General features: G+C 46.8%; 1 protein-coding gene across 1 annotated transcript in view; it reads left to right on the forward strand.

Moving 5' to 3' along the window:
• Positions 1–6,327: 6,327 nt before the first annotated feature.
• Positions 6,328–12,712, forward strand: part of LOC147023887 (zinc finger protein ubi-d4-like) — a 47,059-nt gene continuing 40,674 nt past the window's right edge. The window contains exon 1 of the mRNA XM_085889801.1: positions 6,328–6,509. The gene's annotated coding sequence lies outside the window, so the exon portion shown is untranslated. The remainder of the gene's footprint in view (positions 6,510–12,712) is intronic.

Genomic DNA, 12,712 nt, shown 5'->3' on the forward strand with positions numbered 1-12,712 from the left:
ATTGCACCTGATTCGGATCTTCAACCAAAGGGTGCACCTGATGGCACCATGTCCCCTTGGTCGGGAGAGGTCTCCCACTGAAATTGCCCATTGTTTGTTAGTGCGACTCCTATTTCGATCACAGAGGTCTGACGGGCCCAGAAGGGTTGGGGCTTCAAATTTACCGGAAGATCACCCACATTGCACCTGATTCGGATCTTCAACCAAAGGGTGCACCTGATGGCACCATGTCCCCTTGGTCGGGAGAGGTCTCCCACTGAAATTGCTCATTGTTTGTTAGTGCGACTCCTGTTTAGATCACAGAGGTCTGACGGGCCCAGAGGGGTTGGGGTTTCAAATTCACCGGAAGATCACCCCCATTGCACCTGTTTCGGATCTCCTGGAGTGGGTTCTAGATCTGGGGTTGGTCCAGGACCAGGTTGTAGAGATTTATAACTGTGGCAGTCTTCCTTGTGCATGGGATTTTGATTCGATTACATTCCAGTCCATCACCATGAAGGGAACATCAAGCTTGAGAAACACCCCACCACCCATCTCCATTTCAACTTGCTCTATTCCTGCGCGTGAAGGTACAACCAGGATGTTAAATTAGTTGTGACATTTTAACCAGGTTTCCTGAACACAGATTACATCTCCTTTGGTTGAGAGATCCTTGATGAACTCAGTAAACTCAAGAGCCACGAGCGACTAAGCCTTTTGCATTCCATTGGATCATTCTCATTGATCTGCAGGGGATGTCCTGGGACTGTTTGGAATCTGACCCTCTACTTTTATGACCTCATTGGTTGAATATCTTATTTATCTCCTTGGAAAAGATTACCTCCCAACCCCACGTGTTTTAATGGCTGTGGAGGAAATTATATTGATTTTCTCGGATCTCCTTTTTGCTTGGCCTGTGCACTTTATGACTGAACCCCATTTTGAAATTCACATCCACAGCGGTGATTACACTCAGTTTGGCATTCTTGGTCTTACCTCTTGGTCTGAACTCCCACTTGATGTCGTTAATACTTTAACCTGGCCATCAGTTTTGGTCTTAATGTTGACCTCGTTTATTGGGGACTTAATTGTGGGGACCTTCAGGGCAGCCTCAGCATCGGATCATTTCCTTTGGGTTTTCACCTGTTGGATCTGAACATATCTTTTGGAATTCAGGGCATCCTCTAAATGCTGTATTGTGATCCCCACCACGGTTGGCACAAGACATTTTTTTCACTTGTGCAGCTTCCGTATTCATGGTCTCCATTACATTTGCTGCAGCGGTGTTTGCCCCGACAGGCTGGATCAGTATGCCCAAACTTTTGGCACTTGGAACACCTTCAGGAGGATGGGATTTATTCACGTACCGTGATACCCCAGGAAAATATTGGACTGGGTTACTGAAGGTCAAAACCACCATTGGGGTGTTGACCTTGATGGCATCCCTGACCGTAGGCGGGCGTCAAGAACTCCCACATCGTCCAAATGGTTCTTAACGTCATCAATTTCAATGGAGGAAGCGATCCTGTGAATGATTCCTCGACTCTCCCTCAGAGACCGAAGGATCTGGAACGAGACTCGAACACAACACAGGTTCTGAGCTTTTTGGCACTGGAAGCGTCTCCGAATTATTTTTTGATCAGTCATGCCATTTTGATCGGGTTGTCGGGGCTCAAGGGTTTGGAGCCATCAGAGGCCAAAACTATGACTAACAGTTTGGTGTGATGCTCTTCGGGGATAGACAGGGCATTGACCACTTTGGGAGGGTCCGACTCATCGGTACTCTCCCGCCAATGGCTGCCCCGCTTCCTAGCTTGACTAGCAATCGGTGATGGACCGTTGTCATCTTCGCCAGACAGGTTGACCATCATAAATCACCTCCTCCCATCACCCAGGAGGATTATATTAGGCCAAATGAGTGGAAGATCTAATGTGGTCCAAGTAGGACATGCTACAGAGTTCCGGAAGAATGCTGAGACACCCTCGACTCTCAAAACTGTGCCCTGCGTCCTTAGCGTCAAAATTACATAGCCCCCAGAAGCCTGCTGGATTCCTTGCACCTGAGCGAGCTGTGACTAATTAATGAGTATGTGTATAAAATGAGGTGGGGTATCATTCCTGGGTATTTTCCGATTTTTAAAGCATTGGACAATTTTTTATGGCCTGGCGACAGCCTGTGGGGAGGGGGGGGGGCGCGCAGCGGGGTACTGGCAGCACTGATGGGTCAGGTGTGTTGTAAAGCACTCCCGAGAGCAATGAAGGCTCTGCCGTAATAAAGGGGGAGTCCCGCTTTGTGGAGTCCCTTGCAAAGGTGGGGGGCGGCAGTCATGTGCAGCAGCAGTTCCCAGCCGAGCTTGTCGCCCGGGCTTGGAAAGGTTCGGGGGTACTCCAGCAGGCAGGCTTGCGGGCCCTGTCGGGATGTGATTATCATTGGTTCAATCATGCTTTGGAGGCACTTCTGGTGGCACTTCACTCTGAGGCGGGCCTCTCACAGGCTCAGCCTTGGGAAGGTCATGTCATGGTTTCTATTTTTACAGACATTATTTCTAAATTGTTCAGATAACTAGGCCTGGTTTAAACCCAGTCTGTCAACCTTGGTGAGCGAGAGCTTTCAGCCTTTGAAAAGGTGAAAGTTCAATTGGTTGAGGATGCCCTCAATGTCCATCGTAAGCCAGACACCCCTGTTATGCCTCGCGACTGATGCATCGGATGTGAGCATTAGTGGCGTACTCCAACAGCTTGTTGACGGAGAATGGCAGCCACTCTTCTTCTGCAACAGGCTGAGACTTGCTGCAGTACCTTTGGTAGGGCGTCATTAGCCATGTATCTCAGCGTCAAGCACTTCAGACATCCACTGGAAGGATGAACTTTTATCATCTACACCAACCACAAACCTTTGGTGTATGCCTCACACTCAACCAAGGGAGACTGGTCATCTCGACTCCATATCTCAGTTCACGACGGACATCAGGCACGTGAAGGAATTCAAGAATGTGGTAGCTGATGCACTCTCACATTCGCACATCGATGCACTTCACACTTCTTCCTCCATCGATTACAACCAAATAGCAGCTGATCAGAAGCATGATGAGGAGCTCTGTGAGCTACGAGATCCATCTTCTCCACTGTCGTTATGGCAAGTACCACTCCCTACTTCAGATCGATGCATCTGGTGTGATGTCTCAATAAGCCATGAATGACCATATATGCCATGAGTGGGCAAAGAAATTGCATTCCATGTCAGAAAGCTAAGGTCCATCGCCATGTCACGTCTGCTTTAGGTATCTTTGCTATGTGAGATGTGAGATTCAAACACATTCACATCAATCTTGTGGGACCACCACCTCCATCATGTGGATACAGTTACATGCTCACCTGCATTGATCGCTGCACCAGGTGGCCTGATGCTATTCCTCTACATGACATCACAGCAAAGACAGTCGCCAGACCATGAGTACACCATTGGATTTCAAAGCATGGCACACCATCCACCATGACGACAGAAAGGGGTCGGCAATTTGAGTTCCACCTGTTCCACTGAGTTGACGAGCCTGTTTGACGAACCAAAGGTACTGCAGCAATCGTACTCGTACCGCTGCTTATGACCCAGCAGCCAATGGCATGGTTGAACGTTTCCATCGGCAGTTGAAAGCAGCTTTGAAAGCTCAATGAGACCCGAGTCGGTGGTGTGAATATTTCCCCCTGGTGCTACTGGACATTCGCACTACCATGAAGGATGATCTAGGATGTACGTCAGCGGAACTTGTTTATGGTATCACCCTTAAATTACGAAGACAAATGGTTGTGCCTCGTCGCCCCACGACATTGGGTCCAGTTATACACATCGACTGCAAGAGCACATGTCCAGTACCTCATCAACTGCGATATAATCACAATGAACCACAACTGAAGTTCCAAGAGGACTTATGGACTGTACGCACTTGTTTGTTCGTTGTGATGCCCATTGTGACGCAAACCACTACCCCATGCAGGACCTTTGAGACTTTAGAGTGATATGCTGAACTCCCACGAATTTCAATATTGGCATACAGGACAAACGGGAGTCTGTCAGCATTGATCACGATGGAAGCCCACCTTGAGGGTGATTATTTAACTGAGCCAATTGTACAATCAACTGGAATGAAGTACCATTCCTCCACTGCAAGGTATGCTACTCCTACTACTGCACCCTCTTCTGTGACTCAACCTATATCTCCAGAAGCAAGTAAATCGAGGTCTGGAAGACATGTACACTTACCAGTGCAATTTGTGCAAGTTCTTTCAACATGTTGAAGGCTTGATCTCCATGATTGATGGTTGTTTTTCATCACGTGCTCCTAGTACAGGATGATCGATCGGTGTTTTCATCCCTCTCCAGCAATGTAGAAGGGGGCGATGCAGTGGTTTCTATGATGTCACCAAGTTTGAATGTAAAATGTATAATTATGCTCCACCCATGTCTTGTTTCATGCACATTCATATTTTGCCTCATGCATGTTCATGTTTTACCTCATGCATGTTCATATTTTACCTCATGCATATTCATGTTTTGCTCATGCATGTTCATATTTTACCTCATGCATATTCATGTTTTACCTCATGCATGTTCATGTTTTACCTCATGCATGTTCATATTTTACCTCATGCATATTCATGTTTTACCTCATGCATGTTCATGTTTTACCTCATGCATGTTCATATTTTACCTCATGCATGTTCATGTTTTGCCTCATGCATGTTCATATTTTGCCTCATGCATGTTCATATTTTGCCTCATGCATATTCATGTTTTGCTCATACATGTTCATGTTTTACCTCATGCATGTTCATATTTTGCCTCATGCATGTTCATGTTTTACCTCATGCATGTTCATGTTTTACCTCATGCATATTCATGTTTTACCTAATGCATATTCATGTTTTGCTCATGCATGTTCATGTTTTGCTCATGCATATTCATGGTTTGCTCATGCATGTTCATGTTTTGCCTCATGCATATTCATGTCTTGTTTCATGCATATTTATGTTTTTCTTCATGCACATTTGTGTTTTGTCTCATACATGTTTATGCTCCGCCCATGTGTTGCATCACCTCCGCAGGAAGGGGTTTGAGGGTGCTCTTCCCTGTGTGGCAGAACGTGTTGTATGTGGAGAAAGCATGGTTTTTCCCGTCGCACTTGGAGTGTTTTAAAATATAGTGATTTAAACCTCAAAATGTTGGTAAACTGCCTGGAGCCTCAGGGGCATACCAAGAGAATTTGGCACTCGGGGCGGACCTTTCCTTTGCCCCGCCAAGATGAATAATTAAAAAAATTAAATACACAGAAAACATACATATCATGTTTGCAAGTAAAATTTCAAGCGGATGGTAGCTCGACGTGCTACCATCGTAGCCGAGACGTGGTGTCTGCAAATGAGTTTAAAGTGACGTCAACCCAAAGAACGAATCATGACCTTTCCGACAATGCATAATGACCTGGTAACTGATGAAAGCTTGCTTCTAATTGGTGGAGAAAGGTGATGACAATAAAGCATTTGTGGGATCGTGTTTTACATTGTTCGCTGCTCTCGTGCTTTATATGAGGACTCTTGAGGAGAAATAAAAAACTATCAACAATCTACTCCTCAGCAGCTACTTCAAGCCATCAACATCCGCTTCATCCACCGACGAACCCATGCCAAGCATATTAACAGCTCCGCTGATATATTTTTTTTTTTAAAGAATCTGGACACGTCGGGCGTTCCAGGATAGCTTTTTTTTCACAAACAAATTTCTACATTCGTTCAGATAACTGGGCGTGGTTTAAATGCAAGAACAACCAATTGGCTCCCAGTACTTTTCCATGACCCTTCGCACGATTTTGAAGAACATTCCTCCTGGCTCCCGGTACTTTTCCACGACGTTCGCAGGATTTTTTGAAGAAGAAGATTCCTCCTGGCTTCCGGTACTTTTCCACGACGTTTGCAGGATTTTTGAAGAAGAAGATTCCTCCTGGCTCCCGGTACTTTTCCACGACGTTCGCAGGATTTTTTTGAAGAAGAAGATTCCTCCTGGCTTCCGGTACTTTTCCACGACGGTCGCAGGATCTTTGAAGAAGAAGAAGAAGAAGAAGAAGAAGATTCAAAATGGCTTCCCGTGAGGGGGTTGTTGTTGTTGAGCTGCAAGACGTTTACTGTGGATTTAACCGGCTACCAGTTATGGACTGTTTGTTTCCACACCCCAGTCTATCACCTCACTGTCTGAGTTACTCGCGTGGACCAAAGAAACTTGTATTTCTCGTCTATTTCATTCCTGTGGTGGATGGTGGATTCGCTTTTATTCTCTGCGTGTCGGGCCTGGGGCGTTCGTATTTTCTCCCTCTGAGGCTCGACGTTTTGCGATGCGTTTTCGCGCCAAAAGCCTCCGGCGCAGACTCGAAGAGCTTTTGTTGTTACTGAATCTCAGGAAATCGGTCTTTTTCACTCGGTGGAAGGTATCTGGGACCATGGGACCGTCTGCATTCGTCGAGGCACCGTGTCAGCCACCACACGTGAGTAGGAATTTACACCTGATTTCCACAGTCGTGTTCGGGCCTAGTGCATAGTCATGGTAAATTAAAAATCGTGTTTTAAAAAAAAAAAAAAACAACTGTTGAATGGTCCACTGGTCGAATTCATACATGCGCGGAAACGATGGGCGATCACCGTCTTTAGAAATGGATGCAGGGGATGGACGAGGAGCAGCCCATTCAAATAAAGATGTCGGGATGGTTTCACATGATCATTTCGTGTGACCCTCCATTTACCTGTGCATACTTTTGGCATGGCATCCCGACATCCTTTCACATTAAAAACAATGAAAAGTTTTTATTCCTTGTTTCTGTACTAAAAAAAAAAATTTACATGCTCGAGAGTTGTATTTTGATTGCACAATTCATTATTTGTGAAAACACCGTATTATATAGTGTTACAATTATATAATGGGCTGCAGTGTGTGTGTGTGAGTCGGTCATTCCTACACAGGAAGTCCACCATCCTCACACCATTTTCAAATTTACCAATACTGTCCTCATATTTAGTACCACGTGGAATTATAACCCTTGTTAGGTGGCATTATAGAATTTCAAATTACAAATAATACCAGCAAGTAATATTTTTATTTATTTATTTGAAGTACCACATGGGATTATATTGTTGCGAATCTGGAAGCCATGAGCACACAACAGCCAGGTCCTATAGATCAGTTATATCGGTACGTACGTGTTTCTAGTTAGGGTCCCGTCCCTAGTCTAATGGGAATTAAATGTTCGTCTGCTACTGAGTTATTTTGATAGTCAGGGTTTTCTTTTACATCACTTTCACAACAACAACAACAACACTGCTCACAGCATTCTTCGCGCGCTCACCAGCGAGCACATGCGTGGGTGGAGTTTAACATGAGCATGGCGTCCCTCGTTGGCCAATCGGCAAGGAGTGGGCATCTCACCCGCCCCGCCCCCCACTCAAGACCATCGCCATTACGCACGTGGCCAGAGGTGAGGAGGTAGGCAGAGCTACAAACGCCTCCGATCGGGACTCCACCCAGAAGGGTGGGAGTTGCCCCGCCTACCGTGGGCCTGTCTAATGGAAGACGGCCAGGGAATAGCGCAATGGGTCCGACCAATCAGGAGGCGAGTGGCCAGGAGAAGAGGCCCCTCCCTCCTAAAGAGAAAGTGTGGTTGGCGGGACGAGCGTGAGGAGATTGCGTCCCGTGTGTCTCAAAGCGTGTCTGCCTGGGTTTGCGGCAGACTGCATCCCGCGCTTCGGAGGTGTCTCGTCTGGCGCGTTACAGCGAGCGGTCGACGATTTTTTAAATCAAGGGACACCACCTCGTCTCGGCTGCCCTGGTCCGTCCTTTGGTGACCGGAGCTCCGGGAAGGGGTGGACGACCAGCCGCACGCTCGTGGACAGGTAGCCATCTGTCCTGACTCCCAGCCAAACTATCCTCCTGGGCTGGAGAGCTGAATAAAGACCCGGCGGGTCCATTTCTTTTTTGGGTGTGCGTCTGTGTGTGGGCCAGTCTATAAGTAGAATCGTTAAGTGCTTGCGTTATTGTACATTGGAATATATTCGGTTGTAATCTGCTGTTTGTCTCCCTTCCTGGTTTTTACCCATTATTGTAAATAAAACCCCTATTGTTGAATGTCCCAGCTCGTCCTTGTCCTTTCCATCATTGGTTTGCCGCGCTGCGAACGGGAATTAGGAGGCCCGGCTGCCATAATCGTGCAATCGGCCCAGCAGGTTTTGGTACTCTCCGCTCGGGGTACGACTCGGATCCGGCTCGGTAACGGCGCGGATCGCGCAGATCCTGCCGAGGGTGAATTCCCCAGTAGTTTGGACGATGTGGGTATTTAGGTATGTTGAAATTGGCAATTAACCCTATCCCACGTGGTCGACCTATTGGCGATCTTCAGTCTGATAAGGGACCCGTCGGCTCCGGAGTTATCTGGGATGACGACCTATAAATTCCGGGTGTTCGGTGGAGCCAACTCTACAGTTTGTAGATACTGTAGATACTGCTCCATCTTGCGGTCGTGCTCGCCACCGAGACCTGGCCCCACAACGATATAACCCTTGTTAGCTCGCAAACTGGCTGGCTCCATAATGGCTATTGGTTTATCAGAGCTCCGCAGCAGATGGCCCCATCCACCAAGCCTGACAGCATGCCAAAACCCGGAATCCAACAAACCACAGCATGGGGCCAATCCCAAAATGCGGGGCTCTGACATGCCGATCAGGTGAGGGGAGAAACCCTCACCGACTTCCACGACTCCTCCCATGGATGTGGTGGGGGGCTTGGTGAAGGGGTGGGGGGGGGGAGGAGGAAATGCCATCAAAGGGGAGGGGCGCACAGGTGTAGAGTCTCTTTATAGAGAGAGTAGCGACAACTAACGATTTGAGTCCATTCCATTCAGTGCGGTGCGGAACCGCTGTATGGCGCCAGTGCATTGAACCGTATATTCCATTATGTTCTCTATGTATGAGAGATGGGAATGGTCTTTTCCATGTTTATAATGGACAAATTATGTGAAGATGACAAAATATAAGATTTATGACAACTAAGAGCCATATGATAAAGAAGAAATTCACAGAGCTGGTTGTGATTTAACAGTCACAGACATTTAGAATCATGACAAAGAAGGAATGAACTCGACAAGTGCACGTGCTGCTTATTTCTGCCTCATTTTAATTTCAGGGAGGCGAGAGCGAGACTCGAACTCTCACCTCCTTGCTTATACATGTACGATACAATGTTAAGAGTTATCTTTGTATTTCTGCAGTTGTTTGACCTTGTTTATCGTGTGTGGGTATATATTTGTGTTTGTTTAATTTCCATATTTAAATTATTAATCTAAACTTTGCTGCATGTTGCCGATCATATATTTAGCCCACCCCACCCGGCCCTCTCCCTCTCCCTCTCCCTCTCCCTCTCCCTCTCCCTCTCCCTCTCCCTCTCCCTCTCCCTCTCCCTCTCCCTCTCCCTCTCCCTCTCCCTCTCCCTCTCCCTCTCCCTCTCCCTCTCCCTCTCCCTCTCCCTCTCCCTCTCCCTCTCCCTCTCCCTCTCCCTCTCCCTCTCCCTCTCCCTCTCCCTCTCCCTCTCCCTCTCCCTCTCCCTCTCCCTCTCCCTCTCCCTCTCCCTCTCCCTCTCCCTCTCCCTCTCCCTCTCCCTCTCCCTCTCCCTCTCCCTCTCCCTCTCCCTCTCCCTCTCCCTCTCCCTCTCCCTCTCCCTCTCCCTCTCCCTCTCCCTCTCCCTCTCCCTCTCCCTCTCCCTCTCCCTCTCCCTCTCCCTCTCCCTCTCCCTCTCCACAATCTCGATTACATATTTACAATCGCACACACATATAAATTGAAAGTCACAAACACAAGTTAATGTCCTCACACATTAAAATCAACAGAGACAAGGTAAAGGTCAGTCCCAACCATTCTACACTCAGAAGTTAGATGGGCTCCCTTCTATGCTTCTTTGGGGTGTCGACCTGTTTAGTATCCTGAGATCTGGCAGTCTACACCCACACCAATAGATTTTAAATCTTTGGTATAACCTACTCTTAAAAGCTAGGGTTTAGGGTTAGGGTTAGTGTTGACCCTAACCCTGCCTTTGAAGAGTGGGCCGTGTTATCCCGTTCTCCTTTCATTCCTCTTTGTTTTGACTTTAGTTTGACTTTGAGTCTGAGCCTGACTTTGGAGACATGATCTAGACCCTATATTAATTGATCTAGCTCGAAGACTCTAACTCAAACTTAATTTTAAATAAAGATGCCTTCCCCTTCAAGTGCTAATTAATCCACGAGCAATGGATAACAAGCCTGGAAAGCCAAAGCAAAGGCCAGTCTCACTTGCAGCACACAAATATACGCATATGGGACAGTTACCACCATCACACTGACCTGGCAGAGAACTGACGAAGTTGCTTTCCATCCAACACTACTGACTCTCTTCTCCCAGATTTTCTGTCTTTTAGCATCTGATGGAAATTTATACATCTTGAATCCCTTCTCCGTTCTACCTGTCCACCCAAAGGTGCACCAACCTGTTATTTTGTCGTAAAATCGATGTAAAACACGAATGAGAACGCTGCGTACAGCGGGAATGTTAAAACGCTGACCGATATGCGTCCGATCCTGTCCGCGATGGACTCAAAATGGCTCCACGCAATCACGTGACTAGATTTTTCCGGACCCTCTATGTCGCTACTCTCTCTCTATAAAGGGACTCTACACAGGCGCACAGAGCTTCTAGAGTCTGAGAGCCTCTTTGGTCGGTTCTTTTCTTGGGCTTTATCCAGAAGCTTTTACAGCACACACTCTTGTCTGTCTGAGTTTCCTCCCTGTCTTCCTTTTCGCTTTTCTTCTCATTCTCGCTCTTCTCTTTCACCGCCTTTCATTCTTTTATCTTCAACCTATCCTTTCATTCACACGCACACATCCTTCACCTCTCGCCTTTGCACTGAGTCCCGGGCACTACTCTCTCGCCATCTGGCTGCCTCACTGGACCCCACCTCGCCTTGCACAACCCAAACGTTTTCCCGCTAAAAAGGCTGCATAGAGTTCATATGTGCATAATTCATCACTGGGCGCATGGAAAGGCGCGGCGCGTTGGCGGGACAGGAATGTTCGAAAGCGGAGTGCAAGGAGGTCCGGGGCTGTAGGATCATCTGTAGTACAACCGGGCTAGTGTATGGTGTGCAGGGGCACATGTCCCCATCTTCTTCTTTCTTATCTCGCATCTCATCTTGCCCCTCCCCATCTCTCTTTTGCCATCGATATACAACTGAAGCATTCTTGCAGGAATATTGTGCCAAATACCCTGTAGTACAGGGTGACCCTAAAAACGTTGTCCTGAGGAAATGTTTAATAACTTTAATAGACAATCAAACTTCACAAAACTTGCAGTCCTATTACTCACTCATAGTCAAGATAACACTGAAAATTTCAGTTGTCTTCAAATAAATTTGACAATTTTTCAATTAAATTACTGACGTCGATGTTTGATGTGCTCCATTTCACTCAATACAGAGGGCCACATTTCGAGCAAAGTTGTTGATAACTTGTTTTCACTGAATTATTCTCAAGCTTTCTTTGCTGATGTTTACAACGGTGCTGAAGAGATTTTTTTTTTGGGTACTATGGGCGATTGAGTCAGCCGTGGCAGCAATATTTTTGGGTGACCTTCCTGATTTTTGTTGGCCAGAGTGGCCTCCTATGTTTGGTGAATTAATATCCAAGACTGTGCCATGCTGTCTCATTGTTTTCACAAACCTTTGAATTTGAGACTTGCTGGGTGCTTTACTTGTTGCAAAATGTGTGTAGAACAGATGCTTTATCTGTAAGAATGAATTTGTCTGCAGATTGTTTTCCACATTATATGACTTTTCTTCAGGTGTCCACAACATGGTTTAAAAAACACAGATTCAAAAAACTCTGCAGATACACTCTCGCTTAACTCAGTTCAGACCTCCTAAAAAATGAAAACTGTGAAGGTAATTAAACTTTTCTGAGGGTCCACTTTTTGGGGTGGGGGGGGTGGGGGGGGAGAGACAGTCACCCTGTACATTGCACATTTCAGTAAGGTTAGTTGGGTTCCTCTTGTTCTTCTCTGTTTCTAGATAATCCCATATGACTTTGATGGGACTCATGCCCAGATTATGGGGTAGCCATTCAAACACATGGAGCACACCAGCTATAACCTTGTTCTCCAAATACTGTTTTACAATATTGGAAGTGTTTTTCCAGACAGGAAATCCGAGCCATATCCCTGGACATATCACGTGCTTTTGACACAGTCTGGCACCCTGCACTACTCACCAAACTCTCTTCCCATGGTATTCAAGGCCATCTCCACTCATGGCTCGCAGACTTCCTCTCCTGTCGCAGTCAACGTGTGTCCCGAAATGGAGTTCTTTCATCCCCTCTTCCTGTGCAGGCTGGAGTTTCTCAAGGTAGCGTTCTGGGCCCTGTTCTTTTTCTGGTTTTCATCAATGATCTCTCCGACTCTCTGGAAAATCCTCTATTTCTCTTTGCCGATGACTCCACCCTCTGCCGTACCATCTGTCATCCCTCAGACCGGCAAGCAGCAGCTTCTTCGCTCACTCCAGATCTGGATAAAATCACGAACTGGTCCAACACGTGGAACATGTCTTTCAATCCAGACAAATCTCACACTTTCACTATGTCTCTTCGAAAGGACCGTTTAGAAACCCCCCCCCCCCCATCCA

The sequence above is a fragment of the Eptatretus burgeri genome, chromosome 7 (assembly GCF_056783735.1).
Source record: "Eptatretus burgeri isolate ZD-2024b chromosome 7, Ebu_testis_v1, whole genome shotgun sequence".
In the NCBI taxonomy this organism is placed as follows: domain Eukaryota; kingdom Metazoa; phylum Chordata; class Myxini; order Myxiniformes; family Myxinidae; genus Eptatretus; species Eptatretus burgeri.